This window comes from Pelodiscus sinensis, chromosome 6 (genome assembly GCF_049634645.1).
Source record: "Pelodiscus sinensis isolate JC-2024 chromosome 6, ASM4963464v1, whole genome shotgun sequence".
Classification (NCBI taxonomy): Eukaryota; Metazoa; Chordata; order Testudines; family Trionychidae; genus Pelodiscus; species Pelodiscus sinensis.
Genome location: NC_134716.1, coordinates 12,985,767 through 12,997,174, shown reverse-complemented (window position 1 = coordinate 12,997,174; position 11,408 = coordinate 12,985,767). Strand labels below are relative to the sequence as shown.

The following is an 11,408-nucleotide window of genomic DNA, read 5'->3' as shown; positions in this document are numbered from 1 at the left end:
GAACAACTTAATTCGAATTAGTTAATTCGAACTAAGCTAATTCGAATTAGCGCATCTAGACTTAAAAACTAAGTCGAATTAGCGTTTTGCTAATTCGAACTAGCGCATCCACCCCGCTTCCTAAAGTCAAATAAAGTCACCTGTTTTGCCAACAAAAATCTCTTTTTAATTTACATAACTGGGGTGGGAGAGGAGAGGGGGAAACCTGGGAGGAGGGAGTTGGAAGGGGGTGAAAGGGGAGGAAGGGAAGGGAAAGCTCAGGGTTGGGGGTCTTGCTGGCTCTCCCGTCTCACAGCACTGCAGGTGCGGAGGTGGCGGTTGGGAGTGGGTGTGGAGGGTGGGGCAGGAGGGATGGGGGGTGTAGAGTAAGCGGGAGGGGGAGCAGGGGTGGAAGGAGGAGTGAGAGCTGGGGCGGCTGCAGGGGCTGGAGCAGGAGGAGGCAGGAACGTGTCCACCAGTGTCTGCAGGTGACCTCTGAGGGCATGGCTCTGCTCCTCCAGCACCTCCAAGTTCTGTTGCTACAGCCGCAGATCCTCCCAGACCCAGTGCTCCTGGATGTGGATCTGGTGCTCCAGTAGCCACAGGTGCCACCAGTGGTAGTCCTCCAGGTTCCTGGTGCACCTGCTGGCACGGGCGCGGGTGGCTGTTGCAGGAGAGATGGTGCGCCCTGCAGTCCCACGTGCTGCGGCTGTGGTGAAACAAGAGCAGTGGTCAGTTCTCCCTGGGGACACGGTGAGTGAAACCCAGCTCCCATCTGCAAGGTGAGGTTGGCGTGTGGGGAACGGTCCAGGGCCTCTGCATGACACCCAGCTGCTGCTCCATGCTGAGCAAGGCCCGGGCGCACAGTTCCTGGGCTCCCTTTCCGTCCACGCCCGCCATACACATAAGGGGAGCATGATGACACTCACATGTGGAGCCATCCCCAGCCTTGGACAACACAGCCGATGTGCTCTGTGGGGTGCCTCGGAGGTCCTGGGTTCTGGACAGCCTCCCTGCAGGCTCCTGGCTCTCGGCGTCCTCCTTCTCCGTGTCCAGGACGGGTCTCTCTGCCCCGGGGTCAATCACCACCTGGGGAGCATGGATGGCGTGAGCCCCCAGGATGCAGTCCAGGGCCTCAAAGTGGGGGCAGGCCTCTGGGTCGGCCCCTGGCTGGGAGGCCCTGGAGTAGGCCTGCCGCAGGTCCTTGACCTTGTAGCGGACCTGCTTCTGGGTCCGCATGTGTCCTCTGGTGGCCAGGCAGTCAGCCATGCAGCTGTAGACGGCCGCATTCCTGTGGCTAGTGCGGAGATCGTGGACGTTGGAGGCTTCCCCCCAAACTTTGATGAGGTCCACAATCTCCGCACTAGACCAGGTGGGTGCCCGCCTCTTGCGGCCCCAGGCAGGCTCCTGGGAACCTGGAACGAGGGGTACTGGTAGTTCAGAATAGGAAGCCTAATCCGAACTATCTAGTCCATGCCGCGTGTAGCCGGCACGGAGTCCGAACTAGCGGACATTTAAAAATGGCGGCGCCCGGCAATATGCAAATGAAGCCTGGGAAATTCAAATCCCGGGCTTCATTTGCAACTTCGGTTGCCTACATTAACCACCCTAGTTCGAACTAGGGTGGTAGTGTAGACATACCCTCCGTGTGCTGCTTGTGCTACTTGTGGAGCTACATATGGAGCTGATTCTCCCTCAGGCCAATTCCCCCTCCCAATGGAGCTCTCCTTCAGGAACTGTTCCTCAGGATGGGGTTCTTCTCACCTTAGAACACATAGACACTCACACCCACTAACAGAGCACATCTGAGAGGACTGGTTAATCAGCACTTACAAGCTGACCCCTTATATGTCCCTGGACTCAGCAGGCTGAGTTTAAAAGCAATGCCACACTGCACCCTCATGTGCCTTTGGACTCAGTGGGCTGGATTTAACAGCACTTTAAGCTGCCATCCTCATATGCCCCCAGGTTCAGCACCTCCCTATACCCACTTTCACACCACAATCATTCACTGGTAAGCCACACAATGAGCAAACCCCACAGGATTTTTGGACTCTACAAGGATCTTTAGCTTGAGTACAAGAAGTGTTGTTGCAGAGTGAATGGGGAAGCCAAAATAACACACTTGAGGAAGAATGAGCAAGAGAGAAAGAAAAAGAGAAGCAACCAGCTTAACAATGAAAATTATTTATTTATGGGTAGTGCATATTTATATATATGGGGAGCCAAACACAAAACAGTTACAATGTTAAATCTAAATTGAAACTGACTACAAATATTAGAGCTAGCAAACCACATAACAGTTTACATAGAGCAGGGTCAGGACGCTATGCTTAGAGAGAGGTAGTGGGGGTGGGGGGGAGGAGGGCGGGCAGAGAGAGAGAGAGAGAAACTTCACCACACTGATCAGAGTTCCCAGATGGTGATGGCATCCAGGCATCCAGAGGGCAGCAGAAATGCAGAGCAGAGCCCCCAGCATGATCAGGTAGGAGATGATGAAACCTCAATGGAACTGTTGCAGTTTAAATCCAGGTATCAGAACAGTTTTTGTTGGGCAAGGGTAGGAGTTTTTGTAGGGACAGGACAATAGTTCAAAGAGAACACTGGATTTGTTTATGGGTAAACAAAGGCAAGACAATAGACTGATCACACATGGCTATGGCTGATGTTCCTTGAAGAAGCTCACAATGCAAGTAGGCAGTTTCACTATTTTGGATATCAGTAGGATCTATTACTAGAATTGGTCTGATAATGACTAATTTGGGTGTGAGCATGCCTGGGTTCATTAGCATTGGGAGCAGAGATTTCCCATCAGGCAGTGCTTCTCTGCTTTTGGTATCCCATAGTTAAGTATGGTTCCAGCTTTGGAAGACCTGTTCTCTATTGGCTACATCTAGACTGGCATGATTTTCTGCAAATGCTTTTAACGGAAAAGTTTTCCGTTAAAAGCATTTGCGGAAAAAAGCATCTAGATTGGCGCGGACACTTTTCCGCAAAAGCACTTTTTGCAGAAAAGCGTCCATGCAAATCTAGACGCACTTTTGAGCAAAAAAGCCCCGATCACCATTTTCACGATCGGGGCTTTTTTTGCGCAAAACAAATCTGAGCTGTCTACACTGGCCCTTTTGCACAAAAGCTTTTGCGCAAAAGAACTTTTGCCCGAATGGGAGCAGAATAGTATTTCTGCAAGAAGCACTGATTTCTTACATGAGATCGTCAGTGTTCTTGCGGAAATTCAAGTGGCCAGTGTAGACAGCTGGCAAATTTTTCCGCAAAAGTAGCTGCTTTTGCGGAAAAACTTGCCAGTCTAGACACAGCCTATTCTGTATGCTAATGGAGGTGTCTCTCTGTTCTATCTTCAATGCAGATGAGGCTAGAGTGTTTCTTTAATTCTATCAGCCTTGTCTGGAGGAATTTATGTCTTCCTCTGCCTTTTCCTTGTTTTGTCTTTGATTCAAGTAGAGGCTTGGGGGAAAGGGATTGTTTTCCCTAAGTATCACTCCCTGGCTCCCCAAGAGCACACGGCTGACAGGTGGCCATGTTCTGGTTCCCCCACAACACAGAGCTGGTAGGTAACACCTTATAATTTCCTAATTACCAATGCCTTGCCATACATTTGTCTTTGGAATAGAAATGTTTGCCCACAGGACACATATACCCCTTTCATCTCAATTAAGTGACTTTTCACTCTGCGTTCTTCGTCAAAGCTTTCACTGGCAATTTTTTGCTTCCATTTGCTCCTTGTTTCTACATTTCAACTTCAGTGACACAGATGAGATTACTTCTGAAGTGCATTTCAGTGCAGAATTTAGCTCTGGATCCTAGAAATGTATTTATGCCACCACAATTGCCATGACGCCAACTGACTGTGCAAGTGGCACCATATATGAATCCTCCATTGATCTGCATAGCTGTACCTTTGTACAGTTCTGCCAAGTGGAGTCCATACAGGAGTACAGGTATGATTTTCACATCTGCTGAACTTTTGAAGCCACTATCTTTGATTTGTGCTGGAGTAATGAGTTTGCGGCACTTTTGGGCCAAGGTGAGGGAGGCGAGAGAAACTAGATCTATACTTCTCTACTTCTCTGCACAGTTGTCTGGGGATGCATTTGGAAAGTCATTTCTTTCTCTCTACATGCAGGTGTTGTAAGTGACACTTTGACAATTTAGCTGTGAATACTTTAATTTTACAGAAAGAGCTGTTGGCAACATATCACTTGAAATTCAACTAAAGATTTTACAGTTTTGGAAGAATGCATTTTCACATGAGAACAGAAATCTTGTTGTAATACCTAACTGCGTAAATGGTATGATTCATTAGAGAACAGAACTAGGTATACTAGAAACACTTGGTAATGAGTACACAATGATGTCAATTAAAATGAGATTACAATTATTAAAAAGAACATGGCAGAAGTTTTCAGAGTTCCTTCGGCATTGGGCTGTAGATAAAGGAACATTATCATAGCATTTCTACTAAAGCTAGGCAAACCATTTGTTGTGAACTAGTTGGATTCTACCTTATTTCTGTGCATGAACTGTTTTTGAATTGGATGCTGGTAATATCAATGGAACCAAAAGAAGGAGGTAGGTGTCCAGTTGTTACTAATTTTCACTGAGATATGGGAACCTCACTCCCTTCAGTTCCTTTGAAATTCACAACATAATCCATATCAGTGTTATTTTAATCAATTCTATTAATAATACATTCAAATAAATTTCATTCTGTGCGTTGTTTATCATAAACTATTTACATCATATGTAGACATAGAAATGAGGACTATGTGATCCTTAGTCACCTAGTATTACTTCTGTTCTCTGACTGGATGATGGAACAGGCTCTGGTATTAGTAAGGCAGGATAAGGGATGTCTTGATGTTAAGGAGGTCAGATGGTTTCTGGAGTGGCCTAGTGAATAGGGCATTTGCCTGGGGAGTGCAAGGTGGCTGGCCAGAGTCCCATCCCCTACCTCTTCCCATCCAGGCAGCTAGTTGGGGAGTGGGGACAACACTAGTTTCCCCAGAGATGGAACAGAGAGATGTCCGGAGAGAGGATAGTAGTGTTCAAATCATTAGGCCTTTGGCTCTTTCAAGGAGAAGTTATTCTGTAAGTTAAGAAAAAAACACCTGTTAAGTCTACAAACTATTCCTTCTCCTTTGCAATATTAAGACATTTCTGGACCCCTCGATAGTAGCTCTTGCCTAAATCACCATGACGAGAAGAATCATGTGATTGCAATACAAGAAGATGTCAACAATACAAAGTTAGATCCCTCTGATCACATGGGTACAAAATAATTGTGCTTTCCAACTGGAAAGGGTACAGACAAAGACTTCTTTGGATTACAATCATTTTTGTGACAGAGCTCTGGCCAAAGGAGTTCTGAGGTCCTGGATGAAAATGATATAGCCATATAATATTGTTCATTTCAGTGGTTAATGCAAGAACTGTAGTCTGGTGTTTGTGGATACATCCCACCTCATAGTATTTTTTTTAGCAACATGTGCAGTCTATGTTCAGTAATAAGTTAATGATCTCTAATTTCTAGAGCTCTGAGTGGATACAAAGTTGTATCTGCATCTGATCTGCAAACATGGTCCACAGATATATTCAGATTTGCAAGGCTCTATCAATTTTCTCTCGCTTATCTCTAGTCAACCAGTCAGCACAACAAATTAGTACCTGCAGTGTATATGTTTGTGACAGTAGTTGAGAAATATATGGTCAGAGCCTCATAAACTGTTTCTTTGCTCACCACAGCTCTGGCCAGATCTTAATCTCCTTCATGTTGTCTTATTATTAAACATCTTTTTTATGATCTCAACCTGACACTTGTGCTTGTGAAAGGCGAGGTTGATCGGCAATGCAGAAATATTGATTTTGGAAGAATTAACAGGAAAAGAATAATGTTAGCACTCATAATCTTCTTTCTTTTTTACAATAGGAAAATATTTGTGAAAAGCTAGTAACACAGGTGTGTGAAAATGGCAAATCAACATGTAATTTCTAAATATGGTATTCATATGGACTCTATTCCCATGGAATCTGAGCACTTCACCATCTTTTAATGCATTTATATTCCCAACAGCCTTGTGGGGTACAGACTATCCCCATTTTACACATGAAGAACTGAGGTACAGAGCACTAATGTCACATAGGAGGGCCATGGTGGAGATAGGACTCGAATCCAGCTATCCCACGTTTTAACCCCTGGAAATTTCTAATTCATTCAAACATTTGCAAATACCAGTTCAGTTCTAATTTATATTTTGTGCCTATTCTATTTCCCCCTTCTCTCCTTGCCAGCCTTATATTTCTTACCTGCACGTTAAAGAGAGGATTGAATTGCTGATAGGACAAGGTGAGCCATTTGCATGTATGAGTAGTGCACTTCCAGTGGCAGAGGAAAAAAACCCAGAGACTGTTCCAACTATTAAATGTTCCTGTGTGATACACAAACACATTTCTATTGCTAAAGGATTAAGAAGTATTCTGGCTGCTGTGGGACACAAAAGAGCATTTTGGTGACTGAGTTGCATAATGAGTCATGCATGAGTAGATACCATCAAGATTATAAAGAAGCCAAGTGAGAAAAAGGATTGAATATAATGACCTTGTATTCAGCTTTGTTGTTTCCTTTCATCAGTTTAAAGCATATTAGCTTACAGAGGTGCAGCAACAGATATTGTGGCAATAAAATACACGCAAAGAAGCTCGTTAGCATTTAAGAAGAGATTATGCATAGTAGAGGCCAATAAGGACATAGAGCATTTGAAACTTCAGACTTTGTATTTGAAAACAAAGATGTTGACTCCTTCAGGCAACCAGTTAGGGCAGCCCTGATAGAAGGAGATGACAGCTGACATGTACTGTCTCCAGCCTCTTGTCTGTTGATACTTACAGCCAGAGCACACTTGTAATTCAAGGTGTCACATGCCCCATTGAAGGGTTTGGTAGGCTTGTATTATTCTGAGGGCAAGCCAAGGCTCCATCCCCCTACAAACTTTCCTGTGGAGCCCATTACTTTAATATCAGAGTGCCTTGTAAACACAATCATACTGTTGTTCCCATTTGGCCCAGGGGGCAGTAAGGCACATATATAAAAAAGAGCAAATTCTGTAGTACACTGAATACTATCTGGCTTCACAAACTGGCCCATTAAATTGAATAGGATTGATCATAGAGTAAGGATAACAGAATCTAGCCCACTGTCACATATAATGTCTGGCTGAGGCAAGTCTAGATTCTTATGAATCATAGTGAGAGCCTTAGATAAAAAAACATTTTAACCCTTGACTAGAAAAAAGAGAAAGGTTTCTAAGCCTCATTACAACCATGTTTGCTTTGCTACTTAAACTCATCAATAAATATTTCAAATATCACCCATGAAGTGGATGGTTAAGGTGATATCAGAGGCTCCATTATCTGCTAAGTATTTCCCCTATGTCTCCCTTTTCTTTCTTCTTCTGACTGGACTGATTCTACATCATCTTCACATAACTAGAATGAAAAAGTTCTTACTTGCTCAATTCTCCATCTGGAATATACGCACAAAGCCACCCTTTTGAACTAAATTCCTACAGTGCAACCTCAAGACAACTGCAAAATCGCATACACTGCAGCCTTCCAGAGAGAGAAGCATTGCATTATTTTGAAAACATTAGTGCCGGCGTTAGGAAGTGCGGGGCCCAATTCAAACCATTTCGACGGGGCCCCAGCAGCCGGGATTTTTTTGTTGACAACAAAACAAAACAAAACAAAACCACACACAAATTTTGGCTGAGCCAAAAAAAAAAAAAAACCCCCACACCCCAACACACACAAAGAAACAACTCACAGCCCCTTTAAATCCCCAGCTACAGGGCAGAGTCCTGCCTTCCAGCCAAACCCAGGGGCCGACTCCCCTTCCTGTGGCGCATCCGACACACCAGCACATTTCCGGGTTTAGGGCGCGGGGCCCTCTGGCTTGGGTCCCTTTTAGACGCAGGGCCCGATTCGGGGGAATGGGGTGAATTGGCCTAAAGCCAGCCCTGGAAAGCATTACAACAAATTGTAAAGCAAACAGTCACAGAGATTGAAAGTATGTTTGGTAAAGAGTGACTCTGGCCCTTTAAGAGAAAGAAGGGCCAATGCACCAACAGCTGGCCCAGGTAGTATTTAAAAGAGGGCATTGGGGCCTGGTGCCTTAGAGCGTGGAAGCAGGATTGTCAGAGGTCCCTGGGAAGGAGGTATGAGAGTCTGAAAGGCAGAGAGGAAACTGCAGAATGTTTTTGTTTGTTTTGCTTACGTTTGGGACAGTGAAATAGCCAGAGAGAGACTGTGCATGTGGCATGATTTTGGGAGCTTGGGATGAAGGAAGGGAGGAAAGACTCTGCCTGGTTACAGCACTTATAGTGCTATCTCACAGCATATGTGTAATTTCAGAACCAATTTTGCAATACCAGAATAAGTTTGAATACGTTTTCCACCTGTGCTCGTCCCTGCACTCAAATCAGCAATCCTGGATGTCAGGACATGAGTAACCCCTAAACTAAGTCTGTTTGTGTGCATTTGTTTTGTTTTTGCAGCAGGTGCAGTTTGTCTTGACCATGATTTGTTCCTGCAATGAGCATTTTTTTCAGACTGTCTGGCTGTATCCTCACTAACTCATCCTAGGGGCTGAGAATCCAGTTAGAAATGTCAAGCTCACTGGGTATGTTTATATATTTATTTGCTTCTCTCTACATATTTGAAAGCTCTCCATAGGCCTCCTCTAAAAAAAAGGTGGAAAAAGATTCATATTGATTTGAACAGGATTTGGTTAATGACCCACATCGGGGGTAGGGATCGTAAGGCCCAGAGGTCAGATGCAGCCCCTGGTTTGCCTGGATCCATTCCCCAAGGCTCAGGGCTTTTCCCCAACATTGGGGAGCCTACACTGGGGCTCCAACCCTCCCCCACTGTTTTACCGTGGGGCTAAGCACACAAAATCTACTAAGCTCTGGTCTGTGAGTGAAATGTGGGGAGTGTTGCTTCTCAATTGGGGGCCATGTCAGTGAACTTGCTTCCTCTGTGCCTGTTTGTTTAACTCAGTGTTTCTCAACCAGTGGTACAGGTACCCTTAGGGGTACTCAAGAGAAGTCTGGAGGTTATATCAACACAACTGAAATTTGTAAAAAACTGAATTTTTGTTTTAAGTCTTACAGTCCTTTTTTATTTTTGTACTTTTTACACCCAAAAACTTCATCACCTGCCCGGCTACAATTAAGTTGTTTAAACAAATGTGTGGCAATAGTAGAAAAAAAATGTGTGTGTCTGAAAACTGTAGGTACTGGGGGTACTTATAATTTTTTAAAAAGGGGTAATTTATAAAAAAAAGTTGAGAAACACTGGTTTAACTCACTGGTCAATGCAATTTAGGATATGTCCCTACTGCAATAAAAATCCCATGGCATGGCCATGACTAGCTTGGGCAGGATGGTACATAATGCAGATATCTGGGCTGGGCTCTGAAACCACAGGGTGGTTGGTCCCAGAGCCTGAGTACTAGTCTGAACCTGAACATCTACACTGTTATTTTTCACTCACAAGCTAGAGCCTACTGACCCAGGCTCAAAGGCTCAGTGTGGTAGGATTAGCATTTATTATGTATGTGCATCCTTAGACACCCCTTCCCTTCCCTCTGCATCCAGGCCACATCTATAAAAATTATGAGTCTGTTTCAAACACCAGTGATGCAAGGTCAATACTTAATACAAGCTGTAGATGCGCCAAGAAGTCAGTAGTTATATTTGCTTTCCACAAACATTTGAGCAAGTGAGCTTCATTCGCACTAATGCTCATAGAAATGCTCACAAGGCTTTGGGCCAGAAGTGTTTACACATTTATTGCAAGAAATCACTTTATACATTTATGGAGAAGGGTGGAATTTAGAAAAGTTATTCTGGTATAAATAGAACAATTACATATACACAATTGTTGATCAAGGTCACTGTTTTGGGAGAGTGGGGCAGGGGCCATGGAGGAGCCATGCGTACCGGGGACGTGGCTTGCTTTTCTTCCCATTCCCTGACTATCAGGGAACGAGGGGAAAGTACTTGGATTCTGTGAATTACTCCTCTGCCCCCTTTCTTCACTATCCAGAAGTGAGAGGCATGCATAAAAGCTGTGTACTTTCCCCTCGCTCCCTGATAGTCAAGGGAAAAGGAAAAAAAGCAAGCTGAGTACCAGTATGCACAGCTGCTGCCCCCCACTCCACCGCTTTCCCAAAATGATGCCCTTGTTGCTGATCCTGGGCAGAGCTGGGTAACAGATGCAGATTTACTGATATCAAAATATGTTTCAAATTCGCTTCAAGTGCAGTATTTTCAGACCAAAAACTAAATAAAAAAATAAAAAACATTGCTTTGATATTTCCAGACTACAATTTCAATTTTTCAGTTCAAAATAAAATTGAAGCAAATTGAGTTAAACAAATATTTTACAGTGGTTGAAATTGAAACAAACTATTCCGGTCAATCAAAAAAAATTCAATATTTGTGTCATAATTTAAAGAAACTCGTTCAATTTGACTTACCAGGCCTTTTTTCCATCCTATAATAACTACTGTAGGGAGCTGAAAATTCTTTATTGACACAGCTCTAGATGTAGGTGGTCAGGTCGAACTTCCTATTTGGAAAGGCCAGTAAAACTCCAAGCACTTCCCTTATTTGCATTAGCAAATCCTTATGACCCTACTAACATCTGTTTATCATAGAATCATAGAGCTGGACGAGACCTCAGGAGGTCATCATATCCAACCCCCTGCCCAAGGCAGGAACAATCCCAACTAAATCAACCCATCCAGGGCTTTGTCAAGCCGAGACTTAAAAACCTCTAGGGATGGAGATTCCACCACCTCCTCGGTAACAGTAGCAGTAATATTGATTGATGAACAACAATAAAATGCTCCTTTCAGAGCTTTATAAGCTGACCTCTTGGTGAACATTTCTAATAGATATTCAGTCAATTAGATATATTTATTCAACTCCTCCCCCATGATCTACCTTCAGAACAAAATTTTACTCCCATGAATAGTCATAGCAAATGAGAACATTGGTAACCATGTTCACAAAACCCTCTGGCTGTGTCTAGACTGGCAAGTTTTTCCTCAAAAGCTACTGCTTTTGCGGAAAAACTTGCCAGCTGTCTACACTGGCCGCTTGAATTTCCACAAGAACATTGACGATCTCATGTAAGAAATCAGTGCTTCTTGTGGAAATACTATGCTGCTCCCATTTGGGCAAAAGTCATTTTGCGCAAAAGGGCCAGTGTAGACAGCTCAGATTTGTTTTGTGCAAAAAAGCCCCGATCGCGAAAATGGTGATCGGGGATTTTTTGCGCAATAGCGCGTCTAGATTGGCCATGGATGCTTTTGCGCAAAAGTGCTTTTGCGGAAAAGCATCCAT

At 44.1% G+C, this 11,408-nt stretch overlaps 1 long non-coding RNA gene across 1 annotated transcript in view; it reads right to left on the bottom strand.

Annotated features, from left to right (window-relative positions):
• Positions 1-3,022: 3,022 nt before the first annotated feature.
• Positions 3,023-11,408, bottom strand: part of LOC142829804 (uncharacterized) — a 33,328-nt gene continuing 24,942 nt past the window's right edge. The window contains exon 4 of the long non-coding RNA XR_012904601.1: positions 3,023-5,086. This is a non-coding gene — a long non-coding RNA (uncharacterized LOC142829804). The remainder of the gene's footprint in view (positions 5,087-11,408) is intronic.